We start from the raw sequence: 18598 nt of genomic DNA, 5'->3' as shown, positions 1-18598 counted from the left end.
CAGCAAGTAAAACCCAAATGTAGTAGAGGAAGGAAATAATAAATATCAGAGCAGAAATAAATGACATAGAGGCTAAAAAACAATACAGAGGATCAACAAAACTAGGAGCTGCTTCTTTGAAAAGGTAAATAAGATCAACGAACCTTTAACTAGACTCATCAAGAAAAAAAAGAGGGAGGACTCAAATAAAATTAGAAATGAGAGTGGAGAAATAACAACTGACACAAGAGAAATACAAAATATTGTAAGAAAATATATACTATGAAGAACTGTATGCCAAAAAACTAGACACCTAGATGAAATGGACAAATTCCTTGAAACATATAATCTTCAAAAATCAATCTGGAAGAATCAGAATATCTAAACAGACCAAACACAACAAATGAGATAGAGTTATCAAAAAAACTCCCAACAAAGAAAAGTCCTGGGCCAGATGGCTTCACAAGTTAATTCTACCAGATATTCAATGAAGAAGTAACTCTTATCCTTCTCAAGCTATTTTAAAAAATTCAAGAGGAAGGAAGACTTCTAAGCTCCTTTTATGAAGCAAGCATAATTCTGATTCCAAAACCAGGCAAAGACAACACAAACAAAGAAAATTATAAGCCAATATCCCTGATGAATATAGATGCTAAAATCCTCAACAAAATATTAGCAAACTGGATCCAACAACATATGAAAAAAATCATAAACCATGATCAAGTGGGATTTATTCTGGGGAGGCAAGGCTGGTACAATATTCGCAAATCACATCACATAAACAAAAGGAAAGAGAAAAACCACATAATAATTTCAATAGATGCAGAAAAAGCATTTGATAAAATCCAGTACCGTTTCATGATCAAAACTCTCAGCAAAGTGGGAATACAGGGAACATACCTCAACATGATAAAAGCCATCTATGACAAACCCACAGCCAACATCATACTCAATGGGCAAAATTTAAAAGCAATCCCCGTAAGATCAGGAACAAGGCAAGGGTGCCCCCTTTCACCACTCTTATTCAACATAGTCCTGGAAGTCCTAGCCACAGAAATCAGACAACAAGAAGAAATAAAAGGCATTTAAGTTGGAAAAGAAAAAGTAAAACTATCATTATTTGCAGATGATATGGTATTGTATATAGAAAACCCTAAAGTCTCAGTAAAAAAACTACTGGACCTGATAAATCAATTCAGCAAAGTGGCAGGATATAAAATTAATACTCAGAAATCAGAGGCATTTTTATACGCCAACAATAAACAGTCAGAAAGAGAAATTAAGGAAACAATCCCCTTCACTATTACAACCAAAAAAATAAAGTACCTAGAAGTAAATTTAACCAAGGAGACTAAAGACTTGTACTCGGAAAATTATAAAACATTGATAAAAGAAATCAAGGAAGATACAAACAAGTGGAAGCATATATCGTGCTCATGGTTAGGAAGAATAAACATCATTAAAATTTCTATATTACCCAAAGCAATCTATAAATTCAATGCAATACCAATTAAAATACCAATGACATACTTCAAAGATATAGAACACATATTCCAAAAATTTATATGGAACCAAAAAAGAACACGAATAGCCTCAGCAATCTAAAAAAAAAGAATAAAGTGATAGATATCACACTTCCTGATATCAAGTTATACTACAAGGCCATTGTACTCATAATAGCCTGGTACTGGCATAAGAGCAGGCATATAGATCAATGGAATAGAACAGAGAACCCAGAAATAAACCTACGGCTCTATGAACAACTGATATTTGACAAAGGAGGTAAGAGCATACAATGGAGTAAAGACAGCCTCTTTAATAAATGGTGTTGGGAAAATTGGACAGCTACCTGAAAAAAAAATAAAACTAGACCACCAACTTACACCATTCACAAAAATAAACTCAAAATGGATAAAAGACTTAAATGTAAGCTGTGAAACCATAAGCATCTTAGAAGAAAACATAAGCAGTAAACTCGCCGACATCTCTAGGAGCAATATATTTGCTGATTTATCTCCACGACAAAGTAAAATAAAAGACAGGATAAACAAATGGGACTATACTGAATTAAAAAGCTTTTGCACAGCTAAAGACAATACGAACAGAATAAAAAGACAAACTACACAATGGGAGAACATATTTGACAATACATCTGATAAGGGGTTAATAACCAAAATTTATAAAGAACTTGTAAATCTCAACACCAGAAAGACAAACAATCCATTTTAAAATGGGGAAAAAGAAATGAATAGACACTTCTTTAAAGAGGACATACAGATAGCCAATAGGCATATGAAAAAATGCTCAACATCACTAATCGTTAGAGAAATGCAAATTAAAACCACAATGAGATATCACCTCACACCAGCCAGAATGGCGCTCATCAACAAAACAACACAGAATAGTGCTGGCAAGGATGTGGAGAAAAAGGAACCCTCCTGCACTACTGGTGGGAATGCAGACTGATGCAGCCTCTGTGGAAAACAGTATGGAGATTCCTCAAAAAATTGAAAATTGAACTGCCTTTTTACCCAGCTATCTGACTTTTAGGAATATACCCCAAGAATACCATAGAACTGCTCCAAAAGGAGAAATGCACCCCCATGTTTGTGGCAGCATTGTTCACAATAGCAAAGATCTGGAAACAGCCCAAGTGTCCATCAGAGAATGAGTGGATTAAAAAGCTTTGGTACATATATATTATGGAATACTACTGAACCATAAGAAATGATGACATCGGATCATTTACAATAACATGGATGGACCTTGATAACATTATACGGAGTGAAATAAGTAAATCAGAAAAAAGTAAGAACTATATGAACCCATACATAGATGGGACAGAAAAATGAGACTCAGAGACATGAACAAGGGTGTGATGGTAACGGGGGTGGAGGGGTGGGGGAGGGGAGGAAGGAGAGAGGGGGTAGGGGTAGGGGAGGGGCACAAAGAAAATCAGATAGAAGGTAACGGAATACAATTTCACTTTTGGTGAGGGGTATGGAGCATAATCAAATGTCAAAATAATCTGGAGATGTTTTCTCTGAACATATGTACCCTGATTTATCAATGTCACTGCATTAAAATTAATAAAAATAAGATTAAAATAAACCAACAGGAACCAAGCCCTGGCCTGTTTTACTCAGTGGTAGAGCATAGGCCTGGTGTGTTGAAGTCCTGGGTTTGATTCTCAGTTAGGGTACACAAGAAAAAAGAAAAAAAAAAAAGAAATAGAAAAAAATGTGGTGGTACATATACACAATGGAATACTATGTCGCCATGAAAAAGAAAAAAATCTTACCTTTGGCTATGACATGGATGGACCTGAAGATTATTATGCTAAGTGAAATAAGTCAGGCAGAGAAAGACAAATACCATATGATCTCACTTATATGTGGAATTTAATGAACAAAGTGAACTTAGGAATGGAATAGAGGCAGAGTTACAGTCACAGTGAGCTGAGGGAAAGCTGTGATGAGGGAAAGGGAATGAGGAGATGGGATCAGAGAAGGTGAAGGGATTAGTGAAATTATATATACATAACACATAGATACATATAACAGGACAGGAAATCCCAGAGGGAAGGATGAGGGAGTTTGGGGGAGGGGGTAAAAGGGATGTAATGAGGGACAAAGGTGTGTTGGTGAGGGAGTTATATTCAGTGGGACACTTGAATCCATGTTAACACAATTAATTAAAATTAATAAAGAAAAGAAAATCAAATTCAAAAGAGCAAAAAAGAATAAGAAGAAAAAAAGGAAAAATGTATTTTGGTTTTGAGAGGTTTTTTGTTTTCAGTAGGTGTCAACATATTACAAGTTTTAGCTCTGTAAAGTTCCTGGGCTGTTTTCCACTGAGACGGTGTTTCCCAACGTGGGGCCCACGCCCCACAGGGGGGCAATTCGATAGTTAAGGGGGGCAATTTGAAAATGGACTCGACACGACTTTAACTCTTTCGCCCCGGGCCATTTAAATGCAATGCTAGATATCGGTGCCAAATTTAACAAAAAATTGCAATTCTTAAATAATTGCGGTAAATATTTATTAAGTATAATTTCGTTTGACGAGGCCAAAATATCAACTGGGTGATTGGCGTCGTCAAGTAAATTCACGTGCTGTCTGCCGCGGGGAACCCCGGATGTTTTAAAAACTCGCTAAACAACGCAGTTATTCTCACCTAATTGGGCCATCACAACTTCTGTAGTGTTTCACATCATTCAGTTGGTGTTAATTTGAAATACATGTCAGTCAAAACTGTTGTAAAAGCTCGTTGATTTAATAAATATACATATATATATATTGCATAGATATAATTGGTAAGTATTTGATTTTATTTTTATCAATATTAAACTCTTTATTAAATACTTCTTGCATCAGGGCTAGAAAGCAATAATATTTTATAAATATTATTGGGGCTATAATAGTGCATGCACGACAATTTTAATTTTAGAAGCATAACTTTCCAGAAAATTTTGTCAAGTGGAAAAAATATAGATACCTTTTGATTTGCGGTGGTAGTGTAGTAAATGTGTTATATACATTTAAATAAATATGAATTTTTAGTATACGTTTACTCTATGTCACATTGAATATATTTTAACACATATTTTAATATTAGTTTTTAATTGATCTTATTTTTATTATAGCCCATAGTAAAATGAGTGGTGCAAGCAAGAAAAAACTCGTCAATATTCGGAGGAATATTTAAAATTTGGGTTCATACCCGCTGTTCACGATGAGCAGATTCCTTTTTGTCTTTTATGCCAGCAATGCTTGACCAAGCAATCAATGAAACGAGGTGGTCTTGAGGCGCATTTTAAGGCGAAACATAGTGCTCATATTAATTCAGAATTGAGTTACTTTAAAACTTTAAAGAAAATTTTTGAAAAAAGAACATTAAAGTCTCTATTTACTGCTCATACTTCAACTAATAATCGTGTTCTTGAGGCTAGTTATCAAATTTCTTTATTAATCGCTAAAACTGGAGAAAATTACACTATAGAAGAGAATTTAATAAAACCGTCAATATCAGCATTTCTTAAAATGGTTCTTGAAAAAGATGACAAAGATGTAAAAGCTATGCCACTCAGTAACAATTCTGTTAGCAGAAGAATAGACGAAATAAGTGAGGATATTGAAAAACAACTTATTGAAAAGCTGAAAACAAGAAAATTCTCCTTGCAAATGGATGAATCAACTTTGAGAGACAGTGAGGCAGTATTGATAACTTATGTAAGATATATTGATAAAGGACATTTTGCTGAAGAAATGTTGTTCTGTAAAAGATTAGAAAGCACCACTACCTCCAAAGATATATATAATAAGCTAAAAAACTACTTAGATGTCAATGATATACCAATGAAAAATACAACATCTTGTGCTGCAGATGGTGCTCCCAATATGATGGGCAAGAAAAATGGCTGCTTAAAATTAATGAAAGATGCGAATCCAGAAATGATTCTTGTGCATTGTGTTATTCATAGGGAAAACTTGGTAGCTAAAAACATCTCGCCTGTTCTGAATGAAGTATTACATACAGTAATAAAGTGTGTTAATGCTATTAAAGCTAGTGCCAAATGTGAGCATCTTTTCAAGCTATTTTGTGAAGAATAAAATGAAGACCATGTGAGACTTTTACTTCATACTGAAGTAAGATAGCTATCTAAAGGAAACTGTTTGAAAAGATTTATGGAACTGTTTGATACTCTTAGTGATTTTTTAAGCGACAAACCTGAAATGAAGTATCTGTTAACAATAGATGGTAAAGCATTTGTGAGTTATTTAGCCAATATCTTTCAAAAACTAAATATATTAAATAAGCAACTTCAAGGAACAAATAAAACTCTTGTCGATGCAAAAGCAAAGATATTTGGTTTCATTACCAATATTGAGTTATGTCAGAAACATATTAACAACAAAAACTTTAAACAGTTTCATTGGCTCCAAAAATGTGAAGTAACTGATACCGCTTTACTTGTTATTGTCAATCATTTGAATATTCTATCAGCTGATTTATTAAAAGAAAGATTTTCTGATTTAAAACAAATTGATTTCCCAACATGGGTGATGCAGCCAATGTTAGTGGATTTGTCTAATATGTCAAATATGTAGTATCAAGAAGAACTCGCAGAATTGCAAAATGATGAGTCAGTTAAAGCTTTATTTAATATCAAAGGAGCGATGGCATGGCTTTGTGAGGAAACAGAAATCAAATACCCAAATTCAACCAAATGTGCAAGAAAACTATTGCTACCGTTTCCATCTTCATTTTTAGCTGAATGTGGATTTAGTGCTGTAAATGATTTACTGGTAAAAAAAAGAAATCGGCTGGATATAACACAACATGGAGACTTGGGACTAAAGCTAACCAAATTGGAACCTAATATAAAATCTCTGTGCAGCAAGCATCAAGCGCAAGGATCACACTAAATTAAAATAATAAATTAATATAGAAAAATCTGTATTAAAATTATTTGGAATTTAAATTTCTGTTTTTCATTATATGTTTTGAAATTTTACTTACTGTATTTTGTTAACAATTTCATAGTGATTTCTTCCTAGAACCTATCATTTATGTTTATTAAGTGAACAGATCAATTTTTTAATGTTAAAAATTATGTATGTTACATAGGGGGGGACATAAAAATTTTAGAAAGGTTAAGGTGGGGCATGGCACAAAAAAGGTTGGGAAACATTGCACTGAGATGTTGCTGCTGCAATGATGCAGGCAGGGCCAGTCTTGTTTGTAGGTGGGACATGTTGTGAGGTCTTTATAGCTTTATTTAGCTTTACAGCTTCAGCTTTATGGCTTTATTTCTCTAGCAGTGGTGCTCTCAGGCTTTTGAGCTCTCTTTCCCATATCTCAACAGATCTGGGGATCAGATGGGGAGCACTTTTGTTTTTCAGCAAATAGAATGACTATGGAAAACTAGCTGTGGGGTGTGTCTCTGCCCCTCTCTGTATGGTGATGTGTGAGAAGTGGGATCTCAGAGGCTGGGAGGCTGCACTTTAGCTGTCTCTGTCTCTGCCAAGTGTGGCCTGCAGGCAGACCATGGGAACACTGGCCATGACCACATACTCTAGCAGCTTTGGTTTATCTCCCCCTCTGCCCTTCTATTGAATATCTCACTGCTCCTCCCAGGAGAAGGATATCCAGTCACTCTGAGTTTCCCTCTCCATACCCCTCAGATAAAATTTAAGCAGCCTGAGCTTTCCTCCTCACCATACTCCAACAGAGAAAAAAACAAAACAAAACCCAGTCACTCCAAGTTTGTCTCCTCCTCAGAGCTGACTACAAGTACGTTTTATCTTCTATTTCCCCTTTTAACTCATCCCAGCTCATGTCCATTTGGTGTGTGAATCTTTTAGGCACACTTATGAGTTCAACTGGGATTCTCTTGCTATGTTATAGGTGTTCAATTTGTTGACATTTCAAGGAGAGAGATTAGGAGTATCTCTCACACCACCATTACTCTGACATCATCATTGTCTTTTTTTGTTGTTCATAGTTTTCTTTGCTATGCATAAACTTTTTAGTTTAGTGTAATCTCATTTGTTTATTTTGTTTGTTTCCCTTGCCTAAGGAGTTATACTAGAAGAAAATGTTAATAAGAACAATGTCAGAGAATTTACTGGCTATATTTTCTTCTAGAAATTTTTTGGCTTTGAGTCCTACATTTAAGTTTTTAATCCATTTTGAATTTATTCTTGTATATAGTATAAGAAGATGATCTAGTTTCATTGTATTGCATGTATCTCTTCAATTTACCCAACATCATTTATTGAATATCTTTACCTGTATATTTTTACCTCCTTTGTCAAATATTAATTGACCACATAGGCATGGGTTGATTTTTGAGCTCTCTATTCTGTTCCATTGACCCATATGTTGTTCTTATGCCATGACTATGCTGTTTTGATTACTATAGCCTTGTAGTATAGTTTGATATCAGGTGGCATGATACCTCCAACTTTGTTCTTCTTTTTCAAGATCACTGTGGCTATTCAAGGTCTTTTGTGTCTCCATATAAATTTTGGATTATTTGTTTTATTTCTGTGAAATGTTCCATTTTATTTTTATAGGGATTGAGTTGAATCTATAGACTGCTTTAGGTAGTACAGACATTTTAATGATGTTAATTATTCCTATCCATAAGCATGGTATATGCTTCCATTTATCTGTATCTTCTTTAGTTTATTTCTTTAAGTGTCATAATTTTTATGAGTACAGGTTATTTACCTCTTTGGTTAAATTTATTCCTGGGTTTTTTTGATGCAATCATAAGTGCAATTGTTTTTCTTAGATTCCCTTTCTGATAGTTTATTAAAATGCAACCAATTTCTGGATATTTGTTTTATATTCTGCTACTTTACTAAAGTTATCAGTTCTTATAGTTTTTTGGTAGAATCTTTAAGATTCTCTATATACAGTATCATGTAGTCTGAAAATAATGACAGTTTTATTTATTTCTTTTCAACTTAGATGCTTTTTATTTATGTTCTTGTCTGATTGCTATGGTTAGCACTTCCAGTACTATGTTGAATAAGAGTGGCGATGCCTGGTCTGTGGTGGTGTAGTGGATAGAGTGTTGACTGGGAATGCTGAGGTCGCTGGTTCAAAATCCTGGGCTTGTCCAGTCAAGGCACATATAGTAAGCAACAATCAAGCAACAAACATCTAACCTGAAGCACCTATGAGTTGATACTTCTCAGTCCCTCTTCTCTCCTCTCTCTGTAAAATCAATAAACTAAATCTTAAAAAAAAAAAGAGTGGGGAAAGTGGACTTCCATTTTATGTTCCTGATTTTAAGGAAAGTGCTTTTAGTTGTTCTCCACTGAGTATGATGTTGGCTGTGAATTTGTCATGTATGGCCTTTATTGTGTTGTAGTATGTTTCCTTTATTTCCACATTGCTGAGATCTTTTTAAAAGCATAAATGAGTGCTGGATTATGTCAAAAACTGTTTTCTGCATCTCATGATATAATCATATGAATTTTCCCCTCTGTTCTGGTTATGTGGCATATCACATTAATTGATTTGCAGATATTGTGCCAATGTTGCATTTAGTGGGAACATGGCCTGAGATATCATTTGTGCAGACTTAGGAATGCTGGGTCCCTGACATGATTATCTGCACAAGAAGCCTCTGTACTCTGTTTGCCATTTCCTATCTCCCCCGAGTACATGCTTATAAGCAAGCTTGCCCTGATGTACCAGAGGATGATTACCTCATGTACTGAAGCTTTATGATAAGCAGATAAAGAAGACAAATAAATACAATGAGGACTCGCATAACAAGGCTCTCAGTTCTTGAAGCTGGGAGACCCCTGGTCCCATCTTTTCTGCATCTTGTGTCTGTACTTTCTTTAAGTTTTTCAGAGCCTTCCACTCAAGACTGTCCTTGGAAGAGCCAGTCTCTGCAAGTGGAACCCAATGTGGAGCAATTTGCGTGGGAGAAGGATTGCTGGAGTGAATTTAACTGTGGTATAATGCTACAAAACCCCTAGTGAAGAAAATAAAAGGCCTTTGAAGTCCTCAGAAGGTAAGGATGCTCTCAAAAATTTTTACAGGGTAACAATGGGAAATGGTGACAGTGTAATGAAACATCATTCCTATATTTGTCTTTTAAAATAGCTGTTAAGGGCTGGTGGAGTGAAAATTAGTGAAGCCAAATTATTAAAGCTTTTATAAGTCATTGAAAAGTATTGTACTTTGTTCACTTCTTTAGGCAGCTTAAAGTCACAGGATTAGGAAAAGGTTGGACAGGGATTAAAGAGAGTCCATGTTCAGAGCATGCCTCTCTAAGTCACCATCTGGCCTATATGGACCTTAGTAAAATCAGTCCTTGAGCTATTTACAAACAAACGCTGATGATGAGGAAGACAGAAGGATGAAATCAGCAAGGTTGAGTACACGGTGCCTGAGGGCACACTTGAGGCAAAAAGCTCCTAAAGCTCCTCTGCCTGCACCGCTGCTGCCACCTACTGCTCCTCTGCTGACTCTGGGTAGAACAGTGGCCATTCAATAAAGAAAAGTTGAAGGTTTTATATTGTTACAAGGGACCAACTAACTGTATCCCCCTTTGCATTGTAAGCTACCCAGGACTAGCTTATACATTTGATCTATAATGAAACCAGACTCTTTAGCCTCAACATTTTACTAATTTTGTCCATTTTGGGGAAGTTATTATGCAGACTCAACAGTCTGCCTAAATGCAGACATTAGAGGGCTTGCAGCTGACTGTGAAGAAATTGGACCACACAGCCAAGATTGTTAGACTGTTCTAAAGATAACCTTAGCTTAACAAGCCTGTTCCACTTCTGTATCCCACTCTTCTCCCCCGCCCAAAATGTGGTTTTATGCCTTTAAAAGCAAACTCCTCAGCTTGTTTGGGGCTGCATGATTTGAGTCTGCATTGAGCTCCGTGCAAGCCACTGGAAATAAACTCTTCCAAATTTTCCTGTAACCCCTCGAGTCTCTTTGGAACTCGCACTGTACAACAATATGCACTTGCAGCAGAACAACTCGAAAAGGGGCATATTGAAGAATCTTTTAGCCCCTGGAATTTTCCAGTATTTGTCATTAAGAAAAAATCTGGAAAGTAGAGATTTTTAACTGACTTGAGAGCCATCAATATTGCTATTCAGCACATGGGGATACTACAGCCCAGCTTGTCTAATCCAGCTATGATTCCCTGGGACTGGCCCCTTTTAGTAATAGACCTTAAAGACTGTTTTTTTTTTTTCCCACTATACCTTTAGCTAAAGCTAATCATGAAAAATTTGCCTTTTCTATTTCATCTCTGAATGCTAGACTATGAAAAGATTTCAATGGAAAGTATTACCACAAAGTATGCTTAATTAGTCCCACCATATGTCAAAATTTTGTGTCTAAGACACTCAAACCTGTGTGGCTACAATATCCTTCCTGATACTTAATTCATTACATGGGTGACATTTTATTGGCAGCCACTGGTCAAGAATCATTAGTCCAAATATATGATGATTTACAAATTTCTGTCCCCAAGACAGGTCTGAAACTAGCCCCTGAAAAAGTATAGCAAACTTCCCTGGTTTATCACTAGGCACTATAGTTGATAAACTACAATTAAACCACAAAAGGTACAAGTTCGAAGAGATGCCATTACTACTTTGAATAATGTCCAAAAATTATTAAGAGATATAAATTGGCTAAGGCCTAAAATAGGAATTCTAACATATGAATTATCACATTTGTTTTCATTATTAAGAGGGGACTCAGATCTTCATAGTCTTCAAACTTTGACACCAGAGGCTGAATAGGAATTACAACTTATAGAAAAGAAAATACAGGAAGCGCAGGTTAATTGCATAGTCACAAATCGGACTTTACAACTACTGATTTTTTATTCTCTGCCCTCTCCAATAGGCATTATCGTTCAGGATAATAACTTAGTAGAATGGTTATTTCTTCCCAATACTACCATCAAATCTATTTCTCTCTACCTTGACAGTATAGCTACTATGGTAGAAAAAAGGATGTGAGTGTATTTGCTCCTTCAGTGGTCAGGATCCATCTGCTACCATTCTGCCTTTAACAAAGCAGGAAGTTGCTTCCTATTTCCAGAATCATATTAATTGGCAAATTGCTTTTGCTGATTTTCTGGGTATCATTGACAATCATTATCCAAAAAGTCCAATTTTTCAACTTTTTAAATAGAATGAATGGATATTACTCAAAATCACAAAAACAAAACCTATTTTGAATGCTCCAAATTTTTTCACAGATGGATCCAGTAATAGCTATCAATGCTCGTTACATCGACAATACATATTGACAGTTGTTGACTCCTGGATTTTCTGCTCAGCAGGCTGAACTCTATGCTGTCATAGCTATTTTACAAGATTATTCAAATCCTATAAATATTATTAGTGATTCTGCTTATGTGGTTCAGGTAGCCTCTCATATAGAGACAGCACATTTTAAGTCTTCATTACCTCAGCCTCTCTATCATTTATTTATTTACTCTCGCTCTGCTCCTTTTTTTTTTTTTTTTTTTTCCGAAGCTGGAAACGGGGAGAGACAGTCAGACAGACTCCCGCATGCGCCCGACCGGGATCCACCCGGCACGCCCACCAGGGGGCGACGCTCTGCCCACCAGGGGGCGATGCTCTGCCCCTCCGGGGGGTTGCTCTGCCGAGACCAGAGCCACTCTAGCGCCTGGGGCAGAGGCCAAGGAGCCATCCCCAGCGCCCGGGCCATCCTTGCTCCAATGGAGCCTTGGCTGCGGGAGGGGAAGAGAGAGACAGAGAGGAAGGAGGGGGAGGGTGAAGAAGCAAATGGGCGCTTCTCCTATGTGCCCTGGCCGGGAATCGAATCCCCCGCATGCCAGGCCGACACTCTACCGCTGAGCCAACCGGCCAGGGCCGCTCTGCTCCTTTTTATATCACTCATATTCCCTCACATTCTAGTTTACCTGGTCCATTAACCGCAGGTAATGCTAAAGTTAATAAATTTATTATGCCTGTTTTTTTTTTTTTTACCAAAGCTATACAATTTTATAACTTGATGCACGTCAGTGCTCCAGGTTTATGGGTACACTTGTCTATTTCCTGGCTAATGGCCAGGTGCATTGTTCTAACGTGCCCTAAATGTCAAATTCTTAATAATCCTGAAAAATCGTGTCCTGGCATTAATCCCAGAGGCCTTACCCCTAATCAAAGTTGGCAAATAGACGTGACACATGTTTCCAGCTTTGGGAAACAAGCCTTTGTTCATGTCACCGTGGATACATACTCACATTTTATTTGGGCCACTGCTTAAATGGGTGAAACTGCACGACATGTGCAAAATCTTTATGCCTGCTTCGTAGTAATGAGTCTGCCATCCCCTATCAAAACAGACAGTGCCTCAGCTTGTCTTAGCTCCTGTATGGCAGCCTTCTTTACCCAATAGAATATTCACCATGTCACTGGAATCCCATATAATTCTCAAGGGCAGGCTATTGTTGAGAGGATGAATAAAGTTTTAAAATTAATGTCAAGTAAGCAGAAAGGGAGAGCAAGGGAGACAGCCTCCATCCAGTTACACAGAACTTTACTCTTGATTTTTTGAATTACCCTATTTTATGCAACAGCAGCGGAAAAACACCATACCCTTACTCCCTGACCTGAAGGAGAGGAGCAGCTCATAATATGGTGGCAGGATCCCTTGACAGATGCATGGGACACTGGTCATTTACTAATATGGGGATGAGGATTTACTTGTGTGTCACCTTCTGCAGATGAAGCTCCTATCTGGATTCCATCTTGATGGTTAAAACCATACTATGAGTGACCAAAAGCAGAAAAGATTAGTGTGGGACTCTGAGCCTCCTGTAATGTAGATGGAAGGGTTCACTTTGCAAACCACCCAATTGGTGTGGCCACTGCAGATGACTCAGAAGGTGACCCTGCCGACATGGGACAGATCAACCATCTCTGCCAGGAAGCTGAAAAACAATTGGAAAGTCCATGCTCTCCTATGACTGTCCCTAATATGACTATTGCTCTTTTTGCTGTATTAGCTACTGTTCCCATTGCAACTGTTGAGGAAAATTATACTTATTGGGCCTATATATCTAATTCCCCATTATTATGGCCTGTTATGTGGGATGATAATCTGCCTCTCATTTATCTGAATGATTCTTCCTGGGTTCCAGGGCCTGAGGATCTGTGACTATCATTACACCCAGGGGAAGAAGGAACTATTTTCAATGTGACTCTAGGTTTGGGGATGTTTGAATGGCCAATTTGCTTAGGGCCACAAGAAGGGTGCTTAAAGTTAACTTATCAGGTCTGGTTAGTTGTCACTCCAAAACAGAGTGATGTGTCCAAAACAAAATTACATTTATTATCAGGTTTGAGTTTTGATATTTTCAACTTAATCATACTCTGAACCAGATTCCAGATTTGCCATTATGCAAGATTCCAGTGTTATGGATGCCAGAAAGTGAGAAAATCCATTGGGAGGTTTGTTGCCAGCCTAGTACTGTTTTGCTGCTCAGTGGTTCCTATGGAACTGTAATTGAGCGGGCCCCCAATGGGTACGCAGCTCGTATTTGCAGCAGGAATAATGAAACTTGAGACACTCAAGAAGCCTTGAAATAGAGTGTATTGCCCCATAACCATACCACTACGCATTCTAATCATCCCATTATTTGGAGCTGAATGGGTATACCCCGCCCCCCAAGTCCTCACCTCAACTCTGGTCCACAACAAAGACCATTTAGAAAATCCTTTCAGTATCAAGTCTTCTAAAATCTGGGATGGACAATATGTGCATTCAACTGACTATACTCTGTCCTTTAATATGACTCAAAATTTTACTCATTATCTTCAAGTTTGTGTGTGCAACCCTTATGTTTTTCTTATAGGATCATTTATACTCAATATCTCTGATTGAAATGTTGCCTGTGAAACCTGTACCTTATACACTTGTATAAATGCTTCTCTGTATAATGAAACCTCCAGCTACATGCTCCTCAGAAGAAGAATGGGCATGTGAATCCCAGTACATCAGACCTGACTTTTGGAAGCTTCTCCCAATATACATACCTTTCTTTTGATTCTAAGGACTGTCTTAAAGCAATCTAAGTGATTCATCAGGATACTTATTGCTGCTATCTTAAGCATCATAGCTCTTACTACAGTGGCAACCATGTCTGGAGTTGCTTTACACCAAAGTACACAAACTACAGAATTTGTCCAAAAGTGGCATGAAAATGCTAATAAAGCCTGGGGAAGCCAGGCATATATTGACCAGGCAATTAACTCCCTTGCAGGGGTCCCCAAACTTTTTACACAGGGGGCCAGTTCACTGTCCCTCAGACCGCTGGAGGGCCGCCACATACAGTGCTCCTCTCACTGACCACCAATGAAAGAGGTGCCCCTTCTGGAAGTGCAGCGGGGGCCCAGATAAATGGCCTTAGGGGGCTGCATGCGGCCCGTGGGCCATAGTTTGGGGACGCCTGATTTAGAGCATGCCATTTTAGCATTAGGGAAAGAATTACAAAATATAAAAATGCAGTTAAAATTACACTGTGATTGGAACCAGACTACTTACTGTATTACTCCTCACAGTGTTAATGGCACTCGGTTCCCATGGGAAACAGTCCAGAGCCATATCCTTGGATATGAGGACAATTTAAGTCTTGATATCAGTCAGCTTCGTGCTGAAGTGCCTAACGTGCAAAAAGCACAACTGCAGCTTTTCCCTGCCTCTCACACCGTGAAGACGGATTGCAATCTTCAAGTCCAGTAACCTGGAATAAACAGTGGGGGTCTGGGTTGCTAGGGGGAATTATCTTATTATGCATAATATTGTTTTGGTTCTTTTTAGTCTTCAGATGGACGCAACAAAACTTCCAGCAAGTAATGTAATGAGAGGCCACAAAATCTGCTTTTGCTGCTTTAAAAAAACAGAAAGAGGAAAATGTGGGGAAAATGGCCTGAGAATGGAATGTTGCCTTGAACAGATACCATTCATGTGGACTTAGGAATGCTGGGTCCCTGACATGATTATCTGCACAAGAAGCTTCTGTGCCATTTCCTAGCTCCCCCGAGTGCATGCTTATAAGCAAGCTTGCCCTGATGTACCAGAGGATGATGACCTCATGTACTGAAGCTTTATGATAAGCAGATAAAGAAGACAAATAAATACAATGAGGACTTGCAAGGTGGGGCTCTCAGTCCTTGAGGCTGGGAGACACCTGGTCCCATCTTTTCTGCATCTTGTATCTGTACTTTCTTTATGTTTTGTGGTGCCTTCCACTAGGGACTGTCCTTTGCAGAGCTGGTCTCTGCAGCATCCCAAGAATAAATCCCACTTGATCGTGTTGTATGATCCTTTTAATGTACTGATGGGTTCAGTTTGTTAATTTTTTTTAAATTTTTTCCATTGACTGAGAGGAGAAAGGAGAGAGAGAAAGAGAGAGAGAGAGAGAGAGAGAGAGAGAAGCATCAACTCATTGTTCCACTTAGTTGTTCCATTCACTTGTGTATTTATTGATTGCTTCTTGTAAGTGCTCTGACCAGTTTTCAGACCCATTACCTTGGTGCACCAGGAAAACACTTTATCCATTGAGCTTCCTGGCCAGGGTGGCCTGCTAATATTTTGTTAAGGATTTTTTGCATCTATGTTTATCAAAAATGATATTAACCTTTATTTAAAGGCTCTCTTTGTCTTTTTTTTAAGTCTGAATATAATAGACTTACATATGGTTGTTTTGGTATTTATTCTGTTGGTGTTCTTTGAAACTGGGTCTGTATTTTGGTGTTTGTCATGAGCGGAAGGAAAGAAATTCAGAAGCCTATTCTGACTTCCTATTCTCTAACAGAAGAATGACCCCTGTAGCAGATTCACTTTCTAGAATTTGTTTTATGAGACCCTATAAATTGATTCTGATTGGGACTGAAAGCAACAGCTCAGCTGGTATCTTCTTGCTCCTGATGTAAACATCCACGAGGAAGTGAAAGGTCATTGAGCCCCTCTCTCTACAACTCCTTATTTTTCTAAAGCTGATCCCCCACTCCCTATGAGAAGAATGCATAAGCCACTGAAAACTTAAAATCATAAAATTGTGGAATTCTCAGAACAACAGATTCTGAAAAACACAGTATCTTAGAAAAATGCTAGCCTAGGAAGGCTGTTTAGATTGATCTTGGAACTATCCCATAAAACAACTCCCATAATGTGTTCTTAGATGTTGATGTAAGAACGTTCAAACCTGTAAAGAATTTAAAAAAGATTTTATTTGAACCTAACTGATGGCAGTTGTCAGGAAGCAAGACAAAATCTCAAATGCCCCAGATAATGACACTGTTGCATTTTCTTGCATACGTTTGAAATTAAAGAGGGAGCTCTGAGCTAGAAATATTTCAAAGGTCTTTTCAAGCTCTGACTTGATGTGGTTCTAGGCTGGAACACCAAGCTCGAACCTCATAATGAGAAGAGATGTGGAAAAGTCTCCAGGGAGACTTCCTAATATAGATTATGGTATTAAATTACGTATATCACTTCCCAGAAACTGTAGAAAACAACAGATTATTGTGCTTATGTGCCTGGGGTGGGATGGTGATAGGGGTTGACTGTTCTAAGGATAATTTCTCTCTCCTTTTCTACACGATCATGGATAATTAAAAGACTAGTTCTCATTTACAGCAAAATGGTGGGATCTTGATAACATGATACGAAGCGAAATAAGTAAATCAGAAAAAACTAGGAACTGCATTATTCCATACGTAGGTGGGACATAGACGTGAAACTAAGAGACATTGATAAGAGTGTGGTGGTTACGGGGGGAGGGGGGAATGGGAGAGGGAAAGGGGGAGGGGGAGGGGCACAAAGAAAACAAGATAGAAGGTGACAGAGGACAATCTGACTTTGGGTGATGGGTATGCAACATAACTGAACGACAAGATAACCTGGACTTGTTATCTTCGAATATATGTATCCTGATTTATTGATGTCACCCCATTAAAAAAATAAAATTAAAAAAAAATCTGGAAAAAAAAAAGACTAGTTCTCAATGGGTTGTAAGTGTGTGTGGGTCAGAATGGAAGAAAAGAGAGGCAGTCACTGGAGGAGTCAAAGGAGGCAACCTAAATCTGACTCGTACTCCACAAAAGACACCCTAGCAGGAGATCCAAGATCCAGAAAGTGGTGCTCTGTGAGTAATTCAGTTTTCCCAAATTCCCACCATTTCTGGATACAGGCTGCCTCAGCACAGCCAGCCAAGCCTTACTTCAAAACCTGTGAGTTCCCTAAGAGATTCAATTTCCAAGTCTGAGAATCCAGACACATGAGAAAGGCACTGGATTTTTTTTTTAATAATATGTATAAGTAGGATATAATACTCAGGAATCCTATTTCAGGACAACAAAGATTTACAAATATTTGATACAAAAACTGTTGAAAACCATTTATTTGCATTATTACAGAAAACAATCGCTAGGTCATACCTCTATAGTGGTCTTCTCTAGAGATTGAGGTTCAGAGCTGGTCTCTACATCTTAGACTTTGAAAATGAATGTGCGCGTGCGTGCGCACACACACCAGCAAAGTTCCAATAAACCAACACAAGTAATCTTTGATTTTTACTATTTAATATCACCTTAAGTGTAAACAAGAGAACTTGTCAAGTAAAACCCTTTCAATCAAATTATTTCTTTTGCTCTTCTAAATGTTCATCTCACTGTTTTTATTATTATTTTTTTAAAAAAACTGACTAATTAGGGTCTGGCAAAGGGAAAAGACTTTCTAAAACAGTTTGGTTACCCCGTTTGACAGATGGGGAAACTTGCTGGGTGAAGAAAAGATGAAGCTGAAATTTGAATCCAGATCTTTGATTCCTAAATGAAGTAGCCTAAAAATGATGTTCAGTGCTGCCCACACCCTACCAAGACATGTTGAACAAGGCGTTGAACTGAGGAAGAACTGAAGGACTAGAAATATGAAGAAAGGGGAAGGTTTCCAGTGGAGTTAGCCAGGTGAATTCAATCCTCCTTTATTCACATTAGAGATTATCCATTATATAACCACCCCCCACACAAAGCAATCTCTTCTCTGATGGTATCCATACCCGGAAAACTTGAATCCCAG

The 18598-nt window shown here is 37.7% G+C and overlaps 1 protein-coding gene across 1 annotated transcript in view; it reads left to right on the top strand.

Moving 5' to 3' along the window:
• TGFB1 (transforming growth factor beta 1) overlaps positions 1 to 18598 on the top strand; it is a 391513-nt gene that overhangs the window by 317747 nt on the left and 55168 nt on the right. The gene's annotated exons all lie outside the window — the stretch shown is intronic.

This window comes from Saccopteryx bilineata, chromosome 9 (assembly GCF_036850765.1).
Source record: "Saccopteryx bilineata isolate mSacBil1 chromosome 9, mSacBil1_pri_phased_curated, whole genome shotgun sequence".
NCBI lineage: Eukaryota > Metazoa > Chordata > Mammalia > Chiroptera > Emballonuridae > Saccopteryx > Saccopteryx bilineata.
The sequence above is the reverse complement of the archived record's forward strand: the minus strand, read 5'-3'. Positions and strand labels throughout refer to the sequence as shown.